Raw genomic sequence first — 18,415 nt, 5'->3', positions numbered from 1 at the left:
GTCCACAAACGCCACTTAGTACATATTTGCTTGTGTGCTCTGCTATTTCGTACTCGTACATAAGTGCGCCGGAAAGCAGGCAACATTTTGTAGCTTTTAGATGTGTTTTCAAGCACAAATGTAAAGGGTTTGCCAAAAGAGGCGCTAGAACAAAGAGTTTAAGAAAAAGTATTTTGGTATGATTGTTTTTTTTTTTTTTGTAAATTAACTGAATATTTTCTATGCATGAAATATAATGGTTTTCTGCTGGCTAGCGTTAAATCTGCAGTGGCATAGATAAACCAGAGCGGCAACGCTGCGTGAGTAACATAAAACAACGTTGATTTCTTCAATAATGAAAAAATGTGTAAAAATGTGTATTTCAATACTTCAGGACTAAAACCAAACATGGCTGATACTGGTACGAAAAGATACTAGTAAAAGAAGAGCACAGTAGCTGGATGGGTTGGCGCATGATTATCCTTCGGAAGTGGACAGATTCGAATCTTCCTGGATGCAATACCCAATGATAGAAAAAGAAAAGCGGTCGCCCTCGGCAGACAATGGTGAACCTCCGAGTATATTTCTGCCATAAAAAGCAGCGCAAAATAAAATCTCTGCTGGACGTATTATCCGAAAGAAGAAACGAGAGGCCGAAATACGTGAGTGCGAGGAGCTTGAGATGCTGGCCAATAGGAGCAACGCCCGAAAATTCTACCAGAAAGTTAGGCGGCTTACAGAAGGTTTTAAGACCGGGGCGTTTTCCCGTAAGAACAAAGACAGCGATCTGGTGACTGACATCCAGAGCATACTTAAATTATGGTGGAACACTTCTCGAACCGGTTAAACAGTGACAGCTGCGCATGTCACAGAGAATGTGAAGATCCCGATACCCCAATCGTTGATGACGGTTCCACTACCCGACCAAGACGAGGTGAGAATAGCGATAACGCGGCTAAGGAGCAACAAAGCCGCGGGCACCGACGGACTACCGGCTGAGCTATTCAAACATGGCGGCGAGGAGCTGGTAAAGTGCATGCACCAGCTCCTATGCAAAATATGGTCGGATGAAAACATGTCTGCCGATTGGAATTTGCGTGTGCTCTGCCCAATCCATAAGAAGGGCGATACTGCAATCTGTGCCAATTACCGCGGGATTAGTCTTCTAAATATCGCCTATAAGGTTCTAGGTAGCGTATTGTGTGAAAGGCTGAAGCCCACCGTCAACCAACTGATTGGACCTTACCAGTGTGGATTTAGTCTTGGAAAATCTACCATCGACCAAATATTCATAATACACCAAGTCTTGGAAAAGACCCATGAAAGGAGAATCGACACACACCATCTTTTCGTCGATTTCAAAGCTGCATTCGACTCTACGGAAAGGAGTTACTTGTATGCCGCGGTGTCTGAATTTGGTATCCCCACAAAACTAATACGGCTTTGCAAGATGACGTTGCTCAACACCAGCAGCGCCGTCAGCCGTCGTCAGACAGGGTGACTCGCTGTCGTGTGACTTCTTTAACCTGATGTTGGAGAGCATCGGACGAGCCGCAGAACTTAATCGCTCAGGCACAATATTTTATAAGAGCGTACAATTGTTGGCGTGTGCCGATGATATTGACATCATCGACCTTAACAACCGCGCTGTTAGTTCTGCCTTATCCAAACTGGAAAAGAGGCAAAGCGAATGGGTCTGGTGGTGAACGAGGGCGAAACAAAGTATCTCCTGTATTCAAACAAACACTCGGCGCACTCGTGTATCGGCACCCACGTCACTGTTGACAGTTATAATTTCGAGGCTGTAAAAGACTTCGTTTATTTAGGAACCAGCATTAACACCGATAACAATGTGAGCCTTGAAATCCAACGTAGAATCTCTCTTACCAACAAGTGCTACTTTGGACTAAGTAGGCAACTGAGCGGTGAAGTCCTCTCTCGACGAACAAAACTGACACTCTACAAGGCTCTGATCATGCCCGTCCTAACTTGTGGCGCAGAAACTTGGACGATGAGAACATCCGATGAAACGACGCTTGGGATGTTTGAGAGAAAGATTCTGCGTAAGATTTTTGGATCTTTGCACGTTGTCAACGGCGAATATCGCAGGCGACGTAACGATGAGCTGTATGAGCTTTACGACGACATAGACATAGCGCAGCGAATAAAGATCCAGCGGATATGCTGGCAGGGTCATGTCATCCGAATGGACAATGAAAGTATTTGATGCGGTACCAGCTGGTGGTAGCAGAGGAAGAGAAAGGCCTCCTCTGCGTTGGAGAGATCAGGTGGAGAAGGACTTGACTTCACCTGGTGTGTCCAACTGGCGCCAGTTAGCACAAGAAAGAAACGACTGGCGCGCTTTGTTAAACTCGGACAAAATCGCGTAAGCGGTTATAGCGCCAATTAAGAAGAGAAGAGGAAGAAGTGACTATGCCGCGGTCGAATTACGCAAAGAGTGGAATGTAGGAACGCAGGAGGTAGAAGAGTATTTTTATTAAAAAATTGTGTAAATTTTCTCATTTCTTTATAAAAAAACAAAAGGCATTTTATTCAGCTTAATAAAGAAATATTCCTCAACGAATCCCAAACTCCCGAAATTATAGTAAAAATATGCAGTAAACCCGAATTGAACAATTACTGCTAATGTTGGCGCCTACATACACCCAAACATTTTTTACTTAATCCATATTTGACTAATAAAAATTTAATTTATTAATTTTATACCTTAGAAATAATGCCGAAATTTTCGCTTCACTTACCTTAATTCATCAATCGGTCGCGTATGATGTTGGTGTATATGTTGTTGTTGTTATGAGGGAGATATAAAGCAGACGATTTTATTTATTTTTATTTTTTAGTATGTATGTATTTAATTATACGAGTATGTAGAAGAAAAAGAACGAGTAGTAGATATAGTAGAAGGATATTCAGGAGATGTCAGTAGTGTAAACGAACGAACAACGAATTGTTATTGTTTTTATTTATTTAAAATTTTTTTATTTATTATTTTTTTTTTTGTACGAGCAATTCAACTAACATCACGAATTAATTAACTGTTTTGTTGTTGTTTTCGCATTTTCAAGTAATTAACAAATAAGAAACGCAACTACATCCGCAAGCCAATCACGGGACAAGCAAACGGCTGTAAACAGAGTTAACTCTACTTATTCGCTTACAAACATAAGTAAGTAACAAACATAGATACAGATTTTTGTGTGTAAGAAATTTTGGTCGCAGTTATTTTAACCACAAATTTGCAACATTAAGACGAAACGAAAGAACGCTGTAGATATTTTTAATATTTTACACTTTTTTTTTTTGATAAACGAAAAACGGAACTTTTTTACACTGTAATATATGCAGTTTCTAATTTTTTGTTTAAACAAATTCTAAATTTAACTAACTTTTTTTGCTAATGAAGACAAAAAGGTGAACTTTATAGTCAAGCATGCAAAGGAGTTCGAATAGGAGGAGAGACATAAATCTGAACGAATTTCTTTGCTATAGTGGAAATTGTTTGTATTTGTAGATGATGTATTGGTAGCTGATGTTTGTATTGATAGGTATGTATGTATGTTAGCGCATACTAGAAAGTATGATACTTAAGTACTAATTTTTAAGAGTACTTTTCTGCGCTTAAATAAGCACTCGCTGATCCGCACACACACAGCCTTTTCAGGTGTATACCTATGAAACCGGAATTTACACAGGGATAGGTTAGGTTAGCCTGGTTGGCATTAAGCCACGCATATACCTTTTGGTCCCTAGCGATACCAGATGGAGACCGACCTGTTTGAGTACTGAAAGTAGACTTCATGTAGCTCTAAGCAGAGCTGGGAGATCCGCTTTTGAGACGTCCTCCAGACCCTCAAAAAATAAGGCTCCCACAAAGGGATAAATAAACATCGATTTTCATCGTTAGTAGCTTGATTTTTTCCTAAAAAACAGCAGCAGGAAAAACTTACAAAAAATTCCTTAGTTTTCGTTTTTTATTTTTCCCACGTGATTTTTTTTAGTTTCTTCATAAAAAAACAGTTGAAATGATTAATCAATTCAGCAACTAGGCCTATCGAAAAGTAGTGTAATTCAGCTACAATTCCTATTAAAATTATCCAACTAGTCCGACATGTGACTAAATTTCTCAAATCTCTCAAAACCTTGCCAAAACAAGAACTCGATTTCGGCATCAGCGAGTGATTATAAAGGGTAATCAGATAAGAGGTACATTTTCCAAGAGGGTTTTTTTGACAGCTCACGAGGGACCACTGTCAAACTAAATACATAATTTTTTCAATATTCATTAATATTTCATCGTGGAAGGACCTACGCCTCAACACCATTTAAAAATCGTACAAAATAATTACGAAAATCGCCGCTCTGTGAAAAGTGTTCCTCGCGTGCTCAGGCCAACTTATGACGTACATAACCGTTCTACCGAACGCACTATTCGGCAAACCAGCGGCAAAAGCAAGAATAACTTTATATTATTGGATGATACTCGGACCGATTACATCACGTTCACCTCGAAGTGAAGAGAATATTCCGGCTATAAATGAGAGTTTGCCGAAGACCCGGAAGAATCGATTAGGTGCCGATCTGAAAAACCAACTGAAAGCGTATAAAATACAGCTAGTCCAAGATTTGAAGCCGGCCGAACTTCCAAAGCGTCATAATTTCAGTCGTTGGGCTCTTGAAGAACACGCCGAAGAACCGCATTTTTGGTCCCGAATTTTGTACAGGAATGAGGCACATTTTTGGCTACATGGCTACGTTAATAAACAAAATTCCGGTATTTGGGCTGAAGAGTAACTCGAAGCCATTCAAGAACAGCCATTACATCCATTGAAAACAACTGTTTCCTGCGGCCTGAAGGCTGAAGGAATCGTTGGTCCTTATTTTTTTCAAAGACGAGGATGGAGCCAATGTAGCAGTGAATGGCGAAAGCTATCGCGCCATGATAAACGACTTTTTGATGCAGGAAATTGAAGCTCATGATCTCCACAACATTTGGTTCCAAGAAGACGGCGGACAGCGCAACTTGCATACAGCCCGTGAAACAATGGCTTTACTGCATCGACGTTTCGGTGAGCAATTTATCTCTCGTTCTCGCCTCGGACCACTTGATTGGCCACCAAAATCGTGTGATATCACACGTTTGGACTTTTATTTGTGGGGGTATGTAAAGTCTGAATGCTTTATGAATAAATCAGCTTCAATTGAGACATTGCAAGCGAACATTAATAAAGTTATTCACAAGATACCGACCGAAGTCCTCCGGCGAGTCATTCAAAATTGGTGTTTACGGTTGACCTAATCACCGCGCAGTTGCGGCCAACATTCGATGGGGTTTATCTTTAAAAAATAAATGTCATGAATGGTGCTACACAAAAATTATAAAGATTGCCCAATCAATTTGAAGTTTTATTGTTTTACTTTAATTTAAAATCCTTTACCTCGAAATGGCATCCGGTGCGCAAAAAGAGTCAAAATTTGTGTTATTAGTTTTCGCCTCCAGCTAAAAGTAAACTGGAATGTTATATAAATATTTGTGAAATTCCAATCGATGGAACTCATATGCCGGCCTAGGCTAACCAGTCACACTGACGACAAATCACAATCTACATCGTTTTGAACAAAATTTGCTGTTGATTCCCCGGATACCAACTGGTTCCGAATGGCTCCGTTCGTGATCGAGCAAGCAATTGTGTTGCAAAAAAAGTGAATGCCGTTTGGAGTAGCTTCAGTGCGGGCTCCAATACGAAGCGAAATAAAATTTATTTACATGTGAAAAAATGATTCGTCAACTGGTTGAACTTAAAAGATGAACAACTATATTGGCGAGTCACTCACAAATGTCCTGGGAGATGGAAAAATGAGAATTTAAAAATATTTTTTAACTGTTTTGGAATAAAAAATATTTATAACAAAATTCCGATTTCATAGGTATAAACCTTCTTGAAAATCACCAAATGAAAAATAATTTTAACCCTTGGTTTTCAACGCACCTTAACTTGATTATAATTTCTTCCGATTAACGGCTTTCGGTCTATCTTGGTCGGATCTTGATTAATTCCTATATAACCTCAAAATAAGTGTATTTTCTTCCATAACAATTTCATAAGCATTTTTGTAAGCAAAAAGGCAGTAAGAATGAGAAATGACTGCAAAATTATTCCAAATATTCTTTACCAATTCTTTAGGAAAAAGTGCAAAAGTCCACCCTCAGTGCAAAACATACCACTTATTTGGTTGTTCTTGTTTTCATAGAAATTTGTGTGAAAAAGAAAAAAATATAAAAATTCCATTGAAACCGGTACTGGTATGATCGCCTTTTATTACGTTATTGATTCCAAGAAAAAGTAGCCAAATCTAAAATTAAAAGAGCAGTGCAAAAAACGTGTGTGCTAAACATCACAATGGAAGAACGGAGACGTGATTAATTAAGGTAAGTGTGGAATGGTTCAAAATACTATATAGACACCAGTGGAAACTCACATCATACCATCTGGGGAAGCTCCGACATAAACGATAGAGGTGAGACCCTATTCAATTTTATTTTACAAAGTAGCCTTGAAGTAGCAAACCGTGGTGAGGAACCAACATATATTTGGTCCACCTCGAAAAATGTTCTACACTTGGAGTAATTTTGGATAGTAAACTATCATGGAAGCACAATATATTAGTGAGGAAGAAAAAGGCCAGTAACGCACTATACGCATGTTAAAAGATGATGAGAGTTACATGGGGTCTACCTCCTGCTATAAAGTATTGGTGCTACACAGCTATAGTAAAGCCAATATTACTACTGGGTTGCCCATATTCGACGGACCCATGTGTTTAATTTTTTTAATGTTGACGATAATAATCATTTTATTTGGTATCAAGTAGATTTGTTGACATCACTTTTTGAATATGATATCTCTCAAATGGCCGCCTTGAGCCTGTACGGCGTATTGTGCCCGTTTTGCAGGATTTTCCATAGTTTTAGCTAACATTTCGGCTGGAATAGCGGCTATTTCCTGTTGTTTGATGTTGTTCTTGATCTCTTCTATGGTCTTTGGCTTATTAATATAAACCTTTGATTTTAAATATCCCCACAAGAAGAAGTCAGGTGGCGTTCAATCGAGCGAACGCGGTGGCCAGTCAAAATCGCCATTTTTCGACATCAAACGACGAGGAAACAATTTCTTCAAAAAATCGGTTGTGGTGCGAGCTGTGTGTGGTATAGCGCCATCTTGTTGAACCAGAACTGCCTCATACGCTCTCCACGAATAATTGGCATCACAAAAGTGAAAAACGCCTCAATAACCGTTTTCGCATTAACTTTTTCGTCGTAACGAGGTACCTCTTGAATTTCGTGAGGATTTTCAGTGGGTAAATACGGCAATTTTGCTTGTTTACCGTTCAATAAAAAATGAGCCTCATCGGACATGATGATTTTGTTCTTCTTCTTCTTTTGACTTCTTTTGTTGAATGTAAAAGTCAACAATTTTGGTGCGCTTCCACGATTCCAACGCGGTATGTCATTAAGCGATCTGACGTATCTGTCAAAAGATACAGGGTCCGTCGAATATGGGCAACCCTGTACACGGTGCTCCGGTGTGGACTGCGCTAAGAAAACCGACATATAAAAAACCTATGGAAAGTATTCAACGTCTTGGTGCTAGCTGCTAAATCCGCCGGAAGACTCAGCGCGACAGGCGAATTTACCTGTAAAACATTCAGGCATAGCTCAATAGGCATGATGGCCCAGATGGACTATATGACAATGAAATGCAATTGGGTGAAGAAATTCTGCATAACAATAGAAGAAGAGGGATGGGAAAGAGGTATAAAACCTAGCCCAAATACTCTTAATATATTTACTGATGGCTCGAAAATGTTAGACGGAGTAGGGGCAGAGATCTATTGCGCAGAGCTAGACATCAGGCAGCCAATTAAGCTCCCTGAGCACTGCAGTATCTTTCAAGCAGAAGTCTTTGCTGTAGGTAATGCTGCGAAAATAGCATTCGCAAAGACATCAAGCAACGCCAAAATAAATAAATACATACATACGTTGATCAAGTGGCGATAAAAGCAATAAACTCATATGAAATTTCATCTAAAAATGTTCTAAAAAGTAGAGAAGCCATAGAGAGACTAGCCGCAGACAGACGGTTGCATGTCTATACGACATACTGAAACCTTTAAATACGGTATACAATGACATCGCTCCGGACATGAAAACACGGACAGACAGGAGATGGAATAATCTAGCCATTTGCAAAACCGCTAAAATCATGTGTACACAGAATGCAGATTTATTTTTCCTCAAAACTAATTTATTAGAATCAATAACTATTTCGGGAAGTACATCGATATGGACTTAGGCTTTCAATTAAAACTATGGGATGGCCGATTAACAGAGGCGAGAATCAATTTTAGTACTGTGAAGGACGTAAAGTATGTATGTATGTATGTATGTGTGTATGTATGTATGTAGGTATGTATGTAAGTATGATATATATTTATTCAACTCCTATAAACTGAAATAATAACTGTGACAAAAATAAGTTTGAAAGTTGTTTGTTGTTGTTTCTGTTTTTCCTCTCGTTAGATTCCTTGGTATACGAGTATTGTAAGTAGTATTCAGTATTTAGTATTAAGAACTTAGTATTTAGTATTTAGTATCATATTTAGTAGTAAGTAGTAGAGGAAGGTTAATTGTATGCAGGATTAAAAGGGCATAGCAAAGGAAATTCAAAACACTTTATGAACAACGAACGACTAGGGGAATAACGAGTAGTAACGAGTATGGTACATATTATGTTTTTTGTTTTGTTGCTCTCACATTTTAATTGATTGATTTGACACATTTTGCGTGTTTTCAGTGCATTAACAGTTCAGTCACGAGTCAAAACAGAGAGAGTGTGAGAGAGAGAGTGCACCTCGCACGCTTGCTACGCGAATAATTTCTTTTGAGTGCTTAATGATGTATGCAAGTATGCTGGTATATGTACATAAGTATGTGTATGTATGTGAGGACGAGTGCGTGTTTGGATTGTGCAATAACGGAAGCGGAAACGGATACGGGAACGTAAAAGCACCAAAGCACCAGTGAATGTGAATTAAAAGCAGACGCAAGTACGGTGGACGGTCCGTTGGACAGGTGTAGAGTAGGGCAGGCGACCAAGCTGTTAGTTGGTGTGTGAGCCTTTACGCACACACTAGCACATCACATACACTGCACTACAAAAAACACATACATATAACCACGGGCATAGACGCTCATTACTGACGCTGTGAGTTTGTGTGTTTAGTTCATTTACTGTGGCGGTTGTGGTGGTTGACTTTGTGGCGCTAATTGGAGGCGCCGCTGCTACTGCTGCTGCTGCTGCTGCTGCTAAAACTACACTCTTACATATACACCTACGACATAAATTCAAGCCGCTAGCTAGCGTTCGAGTGCGTTCGGTGCGGATCACTTCCGTTTTCGAGCGTAACGCATTTGGAGGCGCGCCTGAGATTGATTGCACAGTTCCGTTAGCATTTGTATTAAAGTTATGATTTACTTTTTTTTATTTTTCTGTTATTAATAATGCTTTTACTGGTTCATTTTTTTGAGTACTTTACGCTTAGGCGAATTTTTTTTTTTGTTTTTTGTTTTTTTTTACACTTTCTCTTTTATTTCACTTGGCGTTGACTAGATGACGACATTCATGATGAAATGCGACGAAGTTCGGCACAAATAAGAGAAGGAATTGGTGTTAAAAGAAAATATTAAAATGACTACGTCATCTGCAAAAGCAAAGAGATAACAACCAAAACGAGGAAGAGCTTAGAATTTAATAAAACTCGAAGAATATTTGAAAAAAAGGAAAATAAAGCACAAAAAAAAGAAATAAAGCATAAAAAGTGAAGTTTCAAAGTCGTAAAACGCAAATTGTAAGTCAACAAAATCAAATAGCATAAAAAAATCACTAAAATTGTGCAACAACAACCACATTTGGCTCGCGCAATCGAAGGACTCAGGCGGACGAATGCCCGAGTTGTGGAAAACGCGCAGTGTTAATGCACGAGCGAAAAATTAACGCCAGCATAACACAAGAAACTGAGAAAGAAAAAAAAAAACGCAATAAAAAACAAGGAAAAAACTCAAAGAAGGCACCAACAAGCGACAACGAGGCACCAACAGTTTTCTGTTTTTTTTTGTTTTAGAAATATATTAAGAAGAAGCAGCAAAAAATTTTTTGTAAACGCGTCATATGCAAACACACACACACACACACGCACGCACACTATGGCAACGAAAACACCACGACACAGCGATAACATGCGCGCCCGCAGCCGAAGGGATTTTAATACTACAAAACCACGAAGCAGCCCAGCACAGCACAACGTCAAATACTATGTGTGTGTATGTATGTATGTTAGTATGTATGTACACATGTAGGATATGACTAAATTGTATTTTTATAACATTTATGGCTCACTGCATTTTTCTTCAAATGTCGCTCAGCAGTTTTTGCATAACACAACTTTTTTTTTTTTTAAATACGCACACACACGCGCTTTCAATGTACTTTTTTTAAAATGTAAAACACATTTTCGCACACAAGTCTTTGAAAAATAATTATTTAATTATTTTTGGTTTTTATTGTCTTTGCATTGGCTCACTTGAATTGTATGGCACAGCAGTTGGAATTTTTGCGCTTTTCCACCGCCTTTCAAAACTTTACTGCTCCGAATTCACTAAAGGACTAAAAACTCAACAGAAATGCATTGCTGTCAGGATATGCGAGTGCAAGTGAAATTTTCCTGACAAGTTTGCTGAATTCGCGCGAGAGTTCTTGCGAGCGAAGCAGTGCGAGAGCGTGCGCGAGGGTGGGCACGAAGTGGTGGGCTGTAAAAGCTCGGCCAGTTACGTGGTGTTGCCAGCTGTTAGTTTAGCAATAAAGGTTTTTAAGACTTACTGAAGATTTAGTAAACCATTTTAACTATGTAGGTTGGAAGACTAACCAATATGGAAACAATTAAAAACTGAGCGCTTCCCGAACTGCAGATGGTTTTTATGAGAAGCTTTCATGGCACGAATACAGGCGGAGGTTTACCATTGCCTACCGAGGGGGAGCAGCTATTGGGAAAAAAACCTTTTTCCTAATTTTTATTATTCGTACCACCAATGGGTTTCGAACCCGGACCCCACCGAATGGTTGGATTAGATTAGATTATTTTAGATTTGTGGGGGGTCCCAGTCCAAGCACTCAGTCAGGAGACCATTGTACTACACCCGGATAGATTTCAGTAGAAAGAAGAGAGAAATAGGAAAGATAAAAAGTGGGTGGTAAGACGGAAAAATTAGTTGAGGTCAATCTTCCGCAAATATCTTGGATTCATTGATGAGTCTTAAGAGATCCGGAAGAGAAAGAGTATGAACATTATCCATACTCAGTATATCACAACCCACTATCCTAAGTCTGATTCTGGATAACGCCGGACAGCTACACAGAACGACCTCCACGGCAGCCATATGCTGACCACAGACGTTGTGCTCGAATGGTAGTCACGCACGAATGGTAGGCGCGTACACCTTTGTTGGGCGTTTGGCCGAGCTCCTCCTCCTATTTGTGCTGTGCGTCTTGATGTTGTTACACAAATGGAGGGACCTTCAGTTTCAAGCCGACTCCGAACGGCAGATATTCTTTATGAGGAGCTTTTTCATGGCAGAAATACACTCGGAGGTTTGCCATTGCCTGCCTGGCGACCGCTATTAGAAAAAACTTGTTCTTCCTTTTTGGTCTTTCACCGAGATTCGAACCTACGTTCTCTCTGAATTCCGAATGATAGTCACGCACCAGCCCATTCGGCTACGGCAGCCGCCACTGAGAATTGGGCTACTAAAAATATGTTCCAACTATAGCTTATAATATAGACAGGTCACAATTTACTGCGTACCAGGGCACGAGGGAATATAGGGAAGTTAGAGAGCTGACGAGCTTGTTAAGACAGGCACCCGCTTGCCTAGGATGAGTACGTCGCACTTTTATCCCACACTCGCAGCTTTGAAGACGGGTTAGACGAGGAACTAACTCTGGAAGCCAGTCTTTATGGGAAGCGTCGACCTCCCACAGAATTGCCAAAATAGTGCTAAGAGCTTGCAGCAGGAAAACAAACAACTTTATTCTATCACTCCCAAGGAAGGAAAGTTCAACATCGGTTGAAGTACTGACGAGATATTGGCTCAATCCAAATAACGCAGCTAAAATGGGATTGATCCAGAACGACGCTCTAACTTATGCGAAGAAGAAATGGAAACTACTAACAGATAGAACACCTCCTTTGCCACTGTCCTGCTTAAGGCAGAACTCCTTACAACTGCCTGGGATCGATATAGTTTTCATCTCTGAATGATATCACTAACAAAAGTTTAAAATGTTTATTAAAACTCGCCAAACCTAGTATCACGAAACTATGTTTAACACGACCCCAACAACACAGGTAACTCTACAGAGCCTTGTAGTCTATGTGAGATCTATTCAGATAAGCCAGATATACCGAACCTAATAAGAAATATGGATGACAAAATGCTGCGTGTGTGAAAGTGATAGCCAAGATTTTTAAATTTAAGCCTTGCAAAAGCGGAACAATTGAGGAGTACAGACTCGAGGTTATGTGGAGGCTCACTGCATGGATTCACGCATAGGAGTGTACAGTTAAAACACTCACCTACAACGAGAAGTGCGGTTGTGATAGATACATAAATTCTTTCAACCGCCATCCGAGCCAGTCTTGTATAGAAAAATATTACTACTCTGCAGCATAAAGTTCTCCTCCACGCGCTAGTTCATTTAACTCGAGACCCACAGTGTGCATGAACTGACCGCAGGGCGCCAAAAGAACGTCTATCAGTTCTGTAGTTTATTTGTGAGTAGCGAGTATTTCTGTCATGCTGCCAATTACAAGGGGCGTTGGCTTTTGCATCTTTGGAAACTCCCCTGAAGTTTTCCGAGAAATATTTTACTTGAACTTTTTAGTCCTTAAATATCTTATTTTAAAAGAATTTTTAGATTTTTCTTAAAAAGGGGTTAAATTTACCCTTATAAAAGGGAACCTATGATATAAAACCTAAAGGAAGATGAGCACACGAGTTATTACCCACCCTTATGTTGTGGTTAGGAATGAACCATGAGGGAACAAATTGCTACCTAACTCAATTCCTTTCAGCGCACGGCATATTTAGAAAATTTCTGCATAGATTTGGTCATGGCAGTTCACCAAATTGCCCAAGGTGCATGGAGAGGGAAAAAGATGTTGATCACGTCTTGTTATAATGCCCAAGCTATGCTTCCTAAACCTTTACCATTTTAACCGGAGAAAATATTGTGAATTTTACACAGAAATCAGCTGATAATTGGAAAGAAATCTGTGCGCATGTAGCACATATTCATAATGATCTAAGACGCGCGGAGTTTCTTAGACGTCAACAATAATCAGGAGACTTTGAGCTAACCAGCTCCGTAAGGTAATATCTATCAGGCAGTTTCGCGGAAAGAGTGGTAGATTTTGGAGAGGTGTTCAGTATATAGGCGTAGCTTTGAGGCTACAAGTCGTAGCAGTACTCATGAGAGTTCCCTCTTCACCGGCGTCATTCCGAAAAACGTTTTATGCTGTTTCCGCACAGCAGATAGTTTTTTATGAGGACATATTTTCATGGCAGAAATACACTCGGGGGTTTGCCATTGTCTGCCGATTGGCGACCGCTATTAGAAAGGAATCTCTAACTTCCCCCACAAATTCTATGATGACCTTCTTTACCACCTTGACAAAGGAGGTCAAACTGCAACTCAAGATAAAAGTCGATGGCACACCAATTACGACTGTTAAAAATCCCAAAATTTTTGGGTGTAACCTTTGACTGTTTGCTCTCCTTCTCTGCGCATACAACCGCAATTGCCACTAAAGTCCAAAATCGCAGCAAGGTCCTCAAATCGCTCGCCGGCAGCACTTGGGGAAAAGACAAAGAATTGTTGCTATCGACATTTAAGGCAATTGACCGGCCGGTTCTAAACTATGCAGCACCGGGAGACACCTCCACAATTACGTGGACGAGATCCAGGACAAAACTAACAGACATCTACTGGACCAGACAATGCTTAGACAGTTAGGGAGACCATCACCCCCTTTCTAAGCTCCCGACCACCAAATGCCGTCATCGGAATCCAACCTCCACCTACAGCAGACAAAGAGCTCCAGCTTCCCCGTGAGACCCGAAACAACCCCGACATACCGAACACATGTCCTGCATGTGAAGGCACCCCGCACGACACTAACCACCTTTTCACATGCCCCTCAAAACCCACTCATCTAACATCCCTCTCCCTCTGAGCCCAACCTGTCGAAACAGCATGTTTCCTGGGCCTACCTTTAGATGAGTTAGACGAAGATGACCGGTTTTATACACTAAACTGACAGGGATTGTATTACTGCTACAACAACAACAAGAAATAACTTGTTTATCACTAAGTGTTTCATGCCCGGTGTTTCGAGCCCGGACACCGCCGACGTAGCAACCCTGACGAATTCAGGTTAAAATATGCGTCCAATTTGTCTGCTTCGCCATCATTTCAACTTTTGTTTACAATGTTTTTTTAGCTGATGGTTACAGCTGCTTTTATCACTGCGTTCTTCGTCGGGATAATTTTGAAGTAAAAAAGTGCCCTCGCCAAGATTTTTGCAGCCTGTAAATCGCAGACTCTGCCCCCTTATACCTTTCTGCGCGCTAGGTTTTAGTAAGTTGCGTATAATACAAACAAAATAAAAATCCAACTCAGCTATTGGTCATATAATGTATCATTTTAGGGCGTAAATCGAAAAAGTTTCAGAATCACAGGGATTCGTTTTAGCGAAAATGCCATATACAGTCTGTGTCAGAAGAAAAGAACCGGTTTTTTCTTGTAAGTTCAAGATATATTTAGCTCTGCTTTTTGCTGCGTAATAGTCCCACTCAAAGGCTACGACTCCAGTGCTAACTCAGGTTAGTGTCGTTCGAAACTTTCCCGTAAACGCAACCAAACATAAATGAGTGAGAAGTACGGGAAGTGTTTTGGGGCGGTATTTTTAAGCACGCATTCGAAAGGGCCGAAATTATCTTACGCTGTGGCTGCAAAAGTAATTAAAAAATAAAAAAACTTTGTTATGATGTAGAATCAAAAATATTGATGACTTTTCCAAGCGTGGCTTGAAGCGAGTGACGACAAAAAAGGCAAGATATAGTGATCGTCCAACTTTCTAAGCGGGACCCTTCCTTGTGTCTACGCCAAGAACGATGAGTTCTTCTTAAAAAAAAAAGAATATATATGAGTATCAACACCATCGAGCGTCGACTGAAGGAGGCAAATATTTATATCCCACCGTCCCTTATCATCAAAACCACTGCTCTCAGAAAAACACATTGAGAAACAACAAAAGAAGAAAATGGCGTCACAGTATTGGGCTGGCCTTCCCAGTCCCCAGACGCCAACCCCATTGAAAATGTGTAGGAAACTATGAAAACGCATCCTGCCGGAAGGCCAGTCCATGATTTAAAGCAACTCGTGCGTCAAGTTCGCGAAATCTGGTCCTCTTTGTCGACGAGCTACGCAGAAAAGCTGGTTCAAAGCATAAAGAAAATGCCAGGCTACACTCGACAACGATGAAGACTACACTTATTATTGAGTAATTGCGACTCGTAGTTCCCTTTCTCAAATACTCTTACTTTTATAACTTTTTTAGTTTCTGATATACAAATTTTTTTTTTTTTTTTGTTAGCTACGACTTTTTGCATTTCACATGACGATATGCACACATATTTACAGTAAAAATATGCCTTTCAACACTCATAACAGTAATTCATCTGCGCTCAATTGCAACAAAATCAAATCAGCTGGCAGCACTTGGCAAGAGCGCGCGACATGAGCTTTTCCTTGTGTGAGAATTTTTTCGCCGCCTCTACAAGCGCAAATGTGTGCAGCTTATGCCTTTGACATTTCATAATATGAAAATGACATGTTGCGCTGCATATTTTTTTCATCTCATGACTAACTAGCTAAAAATCCTCGCCATGCAAAATTTAAAGCAGAAAAACGAAAATTTCGCATTCGATGTGAATTTCTTGTCATATCTACTCAAACTCGTATGGCGGTCTGATTTTTTTCCTCCAAAGAAATGCTGTCACATAGGGACTAACTCTGGCAAGCACTTTTCACAACAATATGTCAGCACAAGCACTTCAATGTCAACCAAGTCAAATGCTAATTATTTTCAAATCAGCAGTACGCACAGGTGGAAAGTTTGCAATAAGACAGAGTGCGATTGGAAATTTCACTGCATTTGTTTTCCAAATACCCAAACGCACGTTTTTTACGTTTTTTATTAAAAATATTTTTTTTTTATATACTAATAAAGTTCAGCTCAAAATGCACGCCAGGAAATTGTCTCGCTAGTCTACACACTGCCTGTCGGCCGACGCGCACAGTACTGAAGACACATTTGAGTATTTTGACATATTTCCGTTCAATATTCAATATCGAATGTCAACACTTGCACAACTTGCAACACTCTTTTTTTTTTGTTCTTTGCTACGTATGCACGTCCATATGTGTACCCCCTTTGCATGCCATAGCCGACTTGAGGGTTGATTTTCTACCACCCTCGCAAGCGCGCACACACACGCCCACACTTTAATTGCAATTTAAGGGCTGTGCTAACCGTACGGTGGAGCGACTGATCGTCTGTCTGACGGTCTGCTAAACTAACTCCCGCCCTATTAATTTTATTGCTCATTCAAATGCGTTTTATTTGTGTTGACACAACTTTTTTTTCTTTTCTTTTTGGTCTTCTAAGTAAACTTCTTCATTATTTCATTTTTTTCGTTGCACCCCAGTCGCTGACTGTCACAAGCAAGCACTGAATGAACACTTGCTAGTTATCGAATTTTACATGTGACTATTCTGCCACCCTTTACCCTCTGGTTGCGTGTGTGCGGATATGTGTGTGTGTGCACGTGTACACTCACACGCTGTTGCAGCGAACTAACTGATTTTCCTCGACGGTTTTAAATGTCAAAAGTGTGAATGCGCTTGTGGGCTCTCTTTATGTGATGGCGGGGTTGGTGATGGTGTGGCGCTGAATAAGCTCTGCTATAGAAAAACCTGCAGTGAAAGAAATACCGGTGCGCCATCTATCGTTGAACATTGACGTTTGTTAGAAAAATAAAGGGTGCGAAATGCGTTGCGATGGCAGTAATGTTTTGGTTTTGTATACGCCAATAGGGAAAGCCGACAAATCATCTCCTTTTTGTGCGATAAACGCTTACGTGATTTTGGCCGAGTTTAAAAACCGCCAGTCATTTCTTTCTCGTGCTCACCGGCGTCAATCTGGCACATCAAAGGAACCCAAGCACTTCTCCAATTGAAGTTTCCAACGCAGATGGGGCTTTCCTCTTCCTCTACTACCACCAGCAACGCTTGGAATACTTTCAGAGTCAGAGCGTTTGTATCCAAGCGGACGACATGACCCAGGCAACGTAGCCGCTAGATCGGTGCGCTATGTCTAAGTCGTCGTAAGGTTCATACAGCTCATTGTTCTACTCGCGATACTCGCTGTTACCAGCAACCTAAGATCCAAAAATCGTGCGCAGAATCTTTCTCTCAAGCACTCCGAGGGAGGCCTCATCGGATATTGTCATCGTCCAAGCTTCTGCGCCATACGTTAGGACGGGCATGATGAGAGCCTTGTAGAGTGTTAGTTTTGTTCGTCGAGAGAGGACTTTACTGCTCAGTTGCCTACTTAGTCCCAAGTAGCACTTGTTGGCAAGAGAGATTGGATTTCAAGGCTCACATTGTTATCGGTGTTAATGCTGGTTCCTAAATAATCGAAGTCTCTTACAACCTCGAAATCATAACTGTCAACGGTGGCGTGGGTGCCGATTCGCGAGTGCGCTGACTGTTTGTTTGAAGACAAGAGATACTTCGTTTTGTCCTCGTTCACCACCAGACCCATTCGCTTTGCTTCTTTACCTAGTTTGGAAAAGGCAAAACTAACAGCGCAGTTGATAAGGCCGATGATGTTAATATCATAGGCATGTGCCAATAATTGTACGCTCTTATAAAAACTTATGCTTGAGCGATTAAGTTCTGCGGCTCGCACGATCTTTCCCAACACCAAGTTAAAGAAATCGCACGACAGTAAGACACCCAGTCTGAACCTTCGTTGGTACCAAACGGCTCGGAAACGTCCTTCCCAATTCTGACGGCACTGCTGGTATTGAACAGTGTCATTTTGCGTAGCTGTATTAGTTTTGCGGGCATACCAAATTCAGACTTCGCGGCATATAGGCAACTCCTGCTGGCTTTACAGGCACCTGGTCCTACAAAGTGAAGTGGGTACAAAGTGATAGGTCTAAAGCAACGATCGA

At 40.6% G+C, this 18,415-nt stretch overlaps 1 long non-coding RNA gene across 1 annotated transcript; it reads right to left on the bottom strand.

Annotated features, from left to right (window-relative positions):
* Nucleotides 1-1,380: 1,380 nt before the first annotated feature.
* LOC128857275 (uncharacterized) lies at nucleotides 1,381-11,240 on the bottom strand. The gene is made up of 3 exons (XR_008453914.1): nucleotides 10,639-11,240; nucleotides 8,813-9,759; nucleotides 1,381-3,124 (listed from the first exon to the last, which is right to left on the bottom strand). It is a non-coding gene; the product is annotated as an uncharacterized LOC128857275 (long non-coding RNA).
* Between the last annotated feature and the right edge of the window lie 7,175 nt (nucleotides 11,241-18,415).

This window comes from Anastrepha ludens, chromosome 3, assembly GCF_028408465.1.
Source record: "Anastrepha ludens isolate Willacy chromosome 3, idAnaLude1.1, whole genome shotgun sequence".
Lineage (NCBI taxonomy): Eukaryota > Metazoa > Arthropoda > Insecta > Diptera > Tephritidae > Anastrepha > Anastrepha ludens.
The sequence above is the reverse complement of the archived record's forward strand: the minus strand, read 5'-3'. Positions and strand labels throughout refer to the sequence as shown.